Source organism: Choloepus didactylus, chromosome 13, assembly GCF_015220235.1.
Source record: "Choloepus didactylus isolate mChoDid1 chromosome 13, mChoDid1.pri, whole genome shotgun sequence".
Lineage (NCBI taxonomy): Eukaryota > Metazoa > Chordata > Mammalia > Pilosa > Megalonychidae > Choloepus > Choloepus didactylus.
Genome location: NC_051319.1, coordinates 5,663,646 through 5,672,306, shown reverse-complemented (window position 1 = coordinate 5,672,306; position 8,661 = coordinate 5,663,646). Strand labels below are relative to the sequence as shown.

Sequence of the window (8,661 nt, the reverse complement as noted above, 5' to 3'; positions counted from 1 at the left end):
TTTAATGTGTTGTAATACATTGATTGTTTTTCTTATGTTGAACCATCCTTGCATGCCTGGAATGAACCCCACTTGGTCATGGTGTATGATTTTTTTTAATGTGTCTTTGGATTCGATTTGCAAGTATTTTGTTGAGGATTTTTGCATCTATATTCATTAGGGAGATTGGCCGGTAGTTTTCCTTTTTTGTAGCATCTTTGCCTGGTTTTGGTATTAGATTGATGTTAGCTTCATAAAATGAGTTAGGTAGTGTTCCATTTTTTTCAATGTTTTGAAAGAGTTTGAGTAAGATTGGTGTCAGTTCTTTCTGGAAAGTTTGGTAGAATTCCCCTGTGAAGCCATCTGGCCCTGGGCATTTATTTGTGGGAAGATTTTTGATGACTGATTGGATCTCTTTGCTTGTGATGGGTTGGTTGAGGTCTTCTATTTCTTCTCTGGTCAGTCTAGGTTGTTCATATGTTTCCAGGAAATTGTCCATTTCTTCTACATTATCCAGTTTGTTGCCATACAGTTGTTCATAATATCCTCTTATAATTTTTTTAATTTCTTCAGGATCTGCGGTTATGTCACCTTTTTCATTCATTATTTTGTTTATATGGGTCTTCTGTCTTTTTGATTTTGTCAGTCTAGCTAGGGGCTTGTCAATCTTGTTGATCTTCTCAAAGAACCAACTTTTGGTGATATTTATCCTCTCTATTGTTTTTTTGTTCTCTATGTCATTTATTTCTGCTTTAATCCTTGTTATTTCTTTTCTTCTACTTGGTTTAGGATTGGTTTGCTGTTCATTTTCTAGCTTCTTCAGTTGATACATTAGTTCTTTGATTTTGGCTCTTTCTTCCTTTTTAATATATGAGTTTAGTGCTATAAATTTCCCCCTTAGCACTGCTTTTGCTGCATCCCATAGGTTTTGGTATGTTGTGTTCTCATTTTCATTCGTCTCTATATATTTAGCAATTTCTCTTGCTATTTCTTCTTTAACCCACTGATTGTTTAGGAGTGTGTTGTTTAACCTCCAGGTATTTGTGAATTTTCTAAGTCTCTGATGGTTATTGACTTCTAATTGTATTCCATTGTGGTCAGAGAATGTGCTTTGAATAATTTCAATCTTTTTAAATTTATTGAGGCTTGTTTTATGTCCCAGCATATGATCTATTCTGGAGAAAGTTCCGTGAGCAGTAGAAAAGTATGTGTATCCTGGTGATTTGGGATGTAATGTCCTGTAGATGTCTGTTAAATCTAATTCATTTATCAGATTGTTTAGGTTTTCAATTTCCTTATTGGTCTTCTGTCTGGTTGATCTATCTATAGGAGAGAGTGATGTGTTGAAGTCTCCCACAATTATTGTGGAAACATCAATTGCTTCCTTTAGTTTTGCCAGTGTTTCTCTCATGTATTTTGTGGCACCTTGATTGGGTGCATAGACATTTACGATTGTTATTTCTTCTTGCTGAATTGCCCCTTTTATTAGTATGTAGTGGCCTTCTTTGTCTCTCAAAACATCCCTGCATTTGAAGTCTATTTTATCTGAGATTAATATTGCTACACCTGCTTTCTTTTGGCTGTAGCTTGCTTGAAATATTTTTTTCCATCCTTTCACTTTCAGTTTCTTTGTGTCCCTGTGTCTAAGATGAGTCTCTTGTATGCAACATATTGATGGTTCATTTTTTTTGATCCATTCTGCGAATCTATATCTTTTAATTGGGGAGTTTAATCCATTTACATTCAACGTTAAAACCGTGAAGGCATTTCTTGAATCGGCCATCTTATCCTTTGGTTTATGTTTGCCATATTTTTCCCTCTCTCTATTAATATCCTTTATTGTACCCATACCGAATCTCTTTAGTACTGAACCTTTCTCCAAGTCTCTCTGTCCTGTCTTTGTTTCTCTGTCTGTAAGGCTCCCTTTAGTATCTCCAGTAGGGCAGGTCTCTTGTTAGCAAATTCTCTCAGCATTTCTTTGTCTGTGAAAAATTTAAGCTCTCCCTCAAATTTGAAGGAGAGCTTTGCTGGATAAAGTATTCTTGGCTGGAAATTCCTCTCACTCAGAATTTTAAATATATCGTGCCACTGCCTTCTTGCCTCCATGGTGGCTGCTGAGTAGTCACTACTTAGTCTTATGCTGTTTCCTTTGTATGTGGTGAATAGCTTTTCTCTTGCTGCTTTCAGAACTTGCTCCTTCTCTTCTGTGTTTGACAGTGTGATCAGTATATGTCTCGGAGTGGGTTTATTTGGATTTATTCTATTTGGAGTTCGCTGAGCATTTATGATTTGTGTATTTATGTTGTTTAGAAGATTTGGGAAGTTTTCCCCAACAATTTCTTTGAATACTCTTCCTAGACCTTTACCCTTTTCTTCCCCTTCTGGGACACCAATGAGTCTTATATTCGGACGTTTCATATTATCTACCATATCCCTGAGGTCCATTTCGATTTTTTCAATTTTTTTCCCCATTCTTTCTTTTATGCTTTCATTTTCCATTCTGTCATCTTCGAGGTCACTGATTCGTTGTTCAACTTCCTCTAGTCTTGTACTATGAGTGTCCAGAATCTTTTTAATTTGGTCAACAGTTTCTTTAATTTCCATAAGATCATCCATTTTTTTATTTAGTCTTGCAATGTCTTCTTTATGCTCTTCTAGGGTCTTCTTGATTTCCTTCATATCCCGTACTATGGTCTCATTGTTCATCTTTAGTTCTTTGAGTAGCTGCTCTAGGTGCTGTGTCTCTTCTGGTCTTTTGATTTGGGTGCTTGGGCTTGGGTTATCCATATCGTCTGGTTTTTTTCATATGCTTTATAATTTTCTGTTGTTTTTGGCCTCGTGGCATTTGCTGAACTTGATAGGGTTCTTTTAGGGTTTGTAGACCTATTGAAGACCTTATCTCTAATTTATCAGATCTACAGCTTCGTGGAGTACACTTTCTCTAACTAACCAGCAGGTGGCGTCCACGAGCCACCTGTTCTCCACAAGCCAGTTCTCCCCTGCTTAGCCTTTTTGGTGAGTGGGGGAGTGAGTCTTGTGGGGCCCAATTGGTGTACCAAGCTTGCGTGTGTAGTTGGTGTTGCCTGCCCTGTATGTGGGGCGTGTTTCTGGGCAGTCAGGGAGGGGGGTGGCCCTAACAATCAAATCTCCCTGGTGATCCTGGAGTTTTAAAGCTGCTGCAATAGTCTAATCCTTCAGTTCAGTCCTGCCACAGTTTGTCTCTGCCACTGACCCACAAGTCTTTGGTATTGGCGTATGGCTCCTGAGACTTGCAAGTGGGCCCCTCTTCCAGGCCGTGCACCCCGGGTCCTCTGTTGAGGGATGACTGTGCTATGTCACAGGTGAGTGCCGTCCCCCCAGGGCAGTTCTGGGCTGCTGGGCTGTGTAGGGAGGCTCCCAGTCTGCTCAAATGATGGCTGAATGGGCTTTGTTAAATCACACTGCTCCACCTTCCCAGCTCTGGGACATTCAGCTGAGGTTGCAGGGAAGGCTAATGTCCACGCCCAGTTTTGTGGTGTGTGCCTGTTATTTGAAGCACTTCCGTCACACTGGGTTGTCTGGGGCAGCTCTGGGCTGTGGGGCTGGCGATGGGCAGGAGTGTTTCCTGTCCACCAGGATGATGGCTGTGAGCGGACACCCCTCTTTTCTTGGGAAGTTGTGTTGTTTAGTGAATTTTCTCAGCCACTGGATTATTGCCTTTTGTCTCAGAGCTCTCTTAGTTCTGCTCTTGACTTGACGTGCCCAAATTGCAATTCTTTGAAGCTTTCTGTATTGGGCTTCTTAGAGTAATTGTTTTAGAAAAAGAAAAAAGGATTTAAAAAAAAAAAACAAAAAAAAAAACGGCCCTCCTCAGAGATCTAATTGGTTATTGAAATGCTAATAGACAAAGCAACCAGGGCCATTAAGGAAAGGTCCACAGGGCAGAGAGATCAGCTTTGCTTCGGGATTTGCATATGCGCCTCAAGGCCTGAGCTCCGCCCTTCCCCTTTCTGTGTTCACCAGAACTCCAAAAATCCTCTGCTTTTATTTTGGAGTTGTTCGTGTTGTTTTTTTTCTATGCCTGTCTCCTCTCTGCTGGGCTGGCTGCTCTCAGAGTCTCTGGTGTCTGGTCTCAGTCTATCTATGGTTGGAGTTTGAATCAGTAGAATGAGTTTCCGATAAGAGCAGCCACTGCAGTTCTCCCTTCTCCTTCCCGGAGCTGACAGCCCCTCCTCCCCCGGGACTGAGCCTGGCAGGGAGGGGCGCGGGTTCCCTGGCCGCAAAAACTTACAGATTTCGCCGATCTCAGCAGTTCCACGTTTTCATGAGTGTTGTATGAAGTATGCCCAAAGACAGATTGCTCTGTGGTGTCCAGTCCACGCAGTTCCTAGCTTTTTACCTACTTTCCTGGAGGAGTAACTAAAACTTACAGCTCACCAGTCTGCCATCTTGCCCCGCCTCCTCACCCACATTTTTGAAGGACAGTTTTGCAAGATATAGAAATCTTGACTGGCACATTTTCTCTTTTAGTATAGTAAATATATCATACCACTGCTTTTTTGCCTCCATGGTTTCTGATGAAAATCAGCATTTAGTCTTATCAGGTGTCCCTTTTGTGCCAGTTTGTATATATTATGTCCCCCAGAAAAAGCCATATTCTTTAATGCAATCTTGTAGGGGCAGAGGTATTAGTGTTGATTAGGTTGGAACCTTCTGATTGAGTGTTTCCATGGAGATGTGACCCACCCAACTGTGAGTGACATCTTTGATTAGGGTGTGACCTGTTGATTGAAAATTTCCATGGAAATGTGTCCCTGCCCATTCAGGGTGGGTCTTGGTTAGTTCACTGGAGTCCTATAAAAAGAGGGACCTCAGAGCAACTGCGAGTGACATTTTGGAGAAGAGCTGCAGCTGAGAGACACATTTTGAAGACAGCCATTGAAAGGGACACTTTGAAGAATGTACAGGAACTAAGAGAGGAGCTGGAATACAACCTGGGATCAACAGATGCCAGCCACATGCCTTCCCAGCTAATAGGTTTTCTGAATGCCATTGGCCTTCCTTCGGTGAAGGTATACATGTTGATGCCATAGTTTGGACACTTTTATGGCCTTAAGACTGTAACTTTGTAATCAAATAAACTGCTTTTATAAAAGCCAATCCATTTTTGGTATTTTGCATAACAGCAGCATTAGCAAACCGGAACACTTTGTATGTAATGAATTGCTTTTCTCTTGCTGATTTCAGTATTCTCTCTTTATCTTTGGCATTAGAGAGTCTGATTAATATGTGTCTTGAGTAGGTCTATTCAGAAATTTTTGGTTTGGAGTAAGTTGTGCTTCTTGGACATGTGTATTTATATCTTTCATATGAGTTGGGAAATTTTAGGCTATTATTTCCTCAAATATTCCTTCTGCCCCTTATCCCTTCTCTTCTCATTCTGGGACACCCTTGACGTGAATGTTTGTACACATCTCAGTTCCCTAAGACCCTGCTCAATTTTTCCCATTCTTTTCTCTGTCTGTTCTTGTCTGTTCAAATTTGGATGCTCTGTCTTCTAGATCACTGATCCTTTCTTTCACCTTTTAAAATATGTTGTTGTGTGCCTCTAGTATATTTTAATTTCATCTATTATGCCTTGCATTCCTATAAGATGTATTTATTTTTCTTTCATGCTTTCAAATTCTTCATGTTCATCCAATGTCTTATTAATTTCCTTATCTCTTTATCCATGTCCTTGAATTTGTTTAGATTTGTTTGAACATCTTTGACTTCTTGTTTCAGATTCTGTATCTCCTCCAGCTTTTTAATTTGATCCTTTGACTGGGCCATATCTTCCTGTTTCTTAGTGTGGTTTGTAATTTTTTGCTGATGTCTGAGCATCAGATTATTTTGGTGAATTCACACTGAAGGTCAGATTTTCTTTCATGCCTAATATTTTCTTGTTGATTGGCTTTGTGTTGATGCTCCTCTTAGATACTTGTTTTAACATTATTACCCAACCAGGGCAGGGCCAGGGACCCATGAAGTAGGCATGCACCAGTTCCACAGGGCCCCAGGAAGAAGGTCAGGTAAAGATGCCAAAAAGCCTTTAAGTCTGCTCCCCAAGGGTGTGCTTTCCTGGCCTGCTCAGCATATGGCTCTCTTTGCCCAAAAGCCTTTTAGACATCTTCCTGGAGATGCACATTCCTCTCCTGCCAGCAGATGGTGTTCTTCAGCAACTGATTCCCCTCAGACTCAGAAGGCAGGCTATTCTTAGCTCTATGCTGACTCCAGACAAGGGCAGCAATGTCAGGTCTGGCCTGTTGAACCTGCAGGTCCCACTATTCCTAGTTCACCTGCCAAAAGCTGGAACAGTGCTAGACCATGTCCTGCCCTGTTTTGGGGAAAGTGGATGTCTATGTCCCTGTCTACAGTTGTCTTCCCTCCAGGGACTGGACACCCCAAAGCTTTCTGCCATGGGGGATGGTCTCCAGGAGCCAGGGCTGAGGGGTTGACCACTGTCTTTCACTGCAGCTTCTCTGTCTCTTCATCCTGCAGTTCCCTGGGTGTTGCATGGCATGCCCCCTGATCTCCTGAGCCCCAGAACCTTTGTTCTGCCAGTTTCAGGCTTTCCCATAGTTCTGATTTTCTGGAAGAGAAGTCTCCCAGCCTTTCCCTAATCAGCCATCGTGGAGTCTCATAACATTCTGTTTATTTATAGAATTTGTGCTAAAATGCTCAGATGTTTGGCTCACATCTGGTGATAATCCTTGGCACAGAGTGTGGTGGGCCAAGTGAGACTCATAAAAAAGTGACATGCATGCTTTCCTTTTTCCAAGTGATTTTTTGCAGGAATATTTTTTGGTAGTAATTTCTTTGTAAAATTGTGATTGTCTAGTCAGAATGGCAGTGGTAATAGCTAACTTGTGTTTTTCTAAAGCTAGTTCCATTTATTTTCTTTGGCACTCAGAGAACTTGGTAAAATGACATTCATAAGCTGAGATTAACTTTCATCTCAGGTGGAGCTTGCATTCAGTTGATATATCTATCTATATATATATATTTGCAGGTGGAACCATTTTATTTCACAGTTTTCTTTAAAACCAGAAAGACACTATGTTCTTCATATAAAAACAGTAGTACAGATACTCTATACTTTCCAGAAAATGATTCTACAGACCCTCTTAAAGAAAAATGCACCCCATTATATGGTTTCAATCCAGACTGATTCCTAAAACATACCATTCTACCACTCTGCATTTTTTGGTTCAAAGTATAGTATAGATTATTGTCATTCAGGCACATATTCCCATATTGCTATATATTTTATAATACCTATATAGACTGGTTTAACACTTAAAGTTCCATTGGTTCATCAGCCTTTTCTGCATTTTCATCAGAAGGTTCAGCAGGCTGTGCCTTTCTCTGTAGTCTTTCTTCAAGACCTTCCAGGAATGGTGACATATCATCCTCATTATCAATCATGAACTCCAACTCTTTACCAACAAATGAAGGGAAACATTCTTTGCTGTTAGGTCCCACTCTGCAGAAAGTATCTTTTCTTAAGGTACACAGACCATGTTTAAGCAGTTCATTCAAGTTGCATTCCATAAACCCAGACATATGTCTCTACAGGTAAGTACGAGTGGATTGAGAATGGGCTCCAATGGACATAACTCTGCTGTCTAAATAGTTAGTGATGGACTGGTTTGGAAAATATGAGGGCCCATATCATCATAATGAATAATGATAAGCCCTATACCATTTGGTCCCAGCCATATCTGGTTCTTGCTTCTAATTAGCTATACAAGATGAGACACAGGAAGAGGTCTGTCAAATACAAATCTGGAATCCAAATACTATTGGTGCATGAAACTGTATCATGCATCAGCATCAGTGGTAAACCATGCAATTGAGATAGCAATAAGGTTGTCAACATGGAGAATTTTTTTCAGATGGCCTGTAAGCTCTGACTGTGCCCTCTTTAATGCAACCCATGGGTTTCAGATTTCAGACAAACATGGCTGAACCCTGTTTGACAGCTTCCACTGCATATTTATTTTGATGAGTCCTGCCCTGATGGCTCCAAATAGTGGCATCATTGTCATACTGGTTGTGAAACATGGTTCTGGTGTGGGCTTCCCAGTTGATATTTGTTTTGCTTAGATGATTCGATTAGAATTACAGCACTTTTTCTTAAGGTCAACATAAATACATTTCTTACTTTTTTTGTGTGTGAATTAGAAGGAAAAATGCCTCTCTTTTTTCTCTTCCTGCTCATTTCTCACTGTTTCAATCCGGCTTCTATGTTTATCAATCCTCTGAAGCTGCTTTCCCATGGATATCTTTCAGTCTTCAACTTTAATATAGTTGATTTCTCATTCCTTTTTTAAACATTCTCTTCCCTCACATTTGGTTGTCTCAAAGGAAGCTCAAGTTCTTTATGACCAAGAGTATACTCATGAGCTTTCTCCCAAACTTGACCCTTTTCCAATGTTTCCTCATCTTATCGGAGACACCATTTACCCAGTTTGGCAAACTAAAAACCTAGCCTGAGGTAGCATCCAACACCTCTACCAATCCATCATCAAGTCTTATCATTTTTACCTTTGAATTGTTTCTTGAGTTAATTCAATATTTTCCATTTCCATCACTACCAAGTTGATGGAGCCATCATATTTTGTTTCACCACTACAACCACCACCTCCAAACTAGCTTTTC

General features: G+C 40.5%; 1 pseudogene; it reads right to left on the bottom strand.

Moving 5' to 3' along the window:
• Positions 1-7,296: 7,296 nt before the first annotated feature.
• Positions 7,297-8,064, bottom strand: LOC119508407 (annotated as a pseudogene).
• Positions 8,065-8,661: the final 597 nt, after the last annotated feature.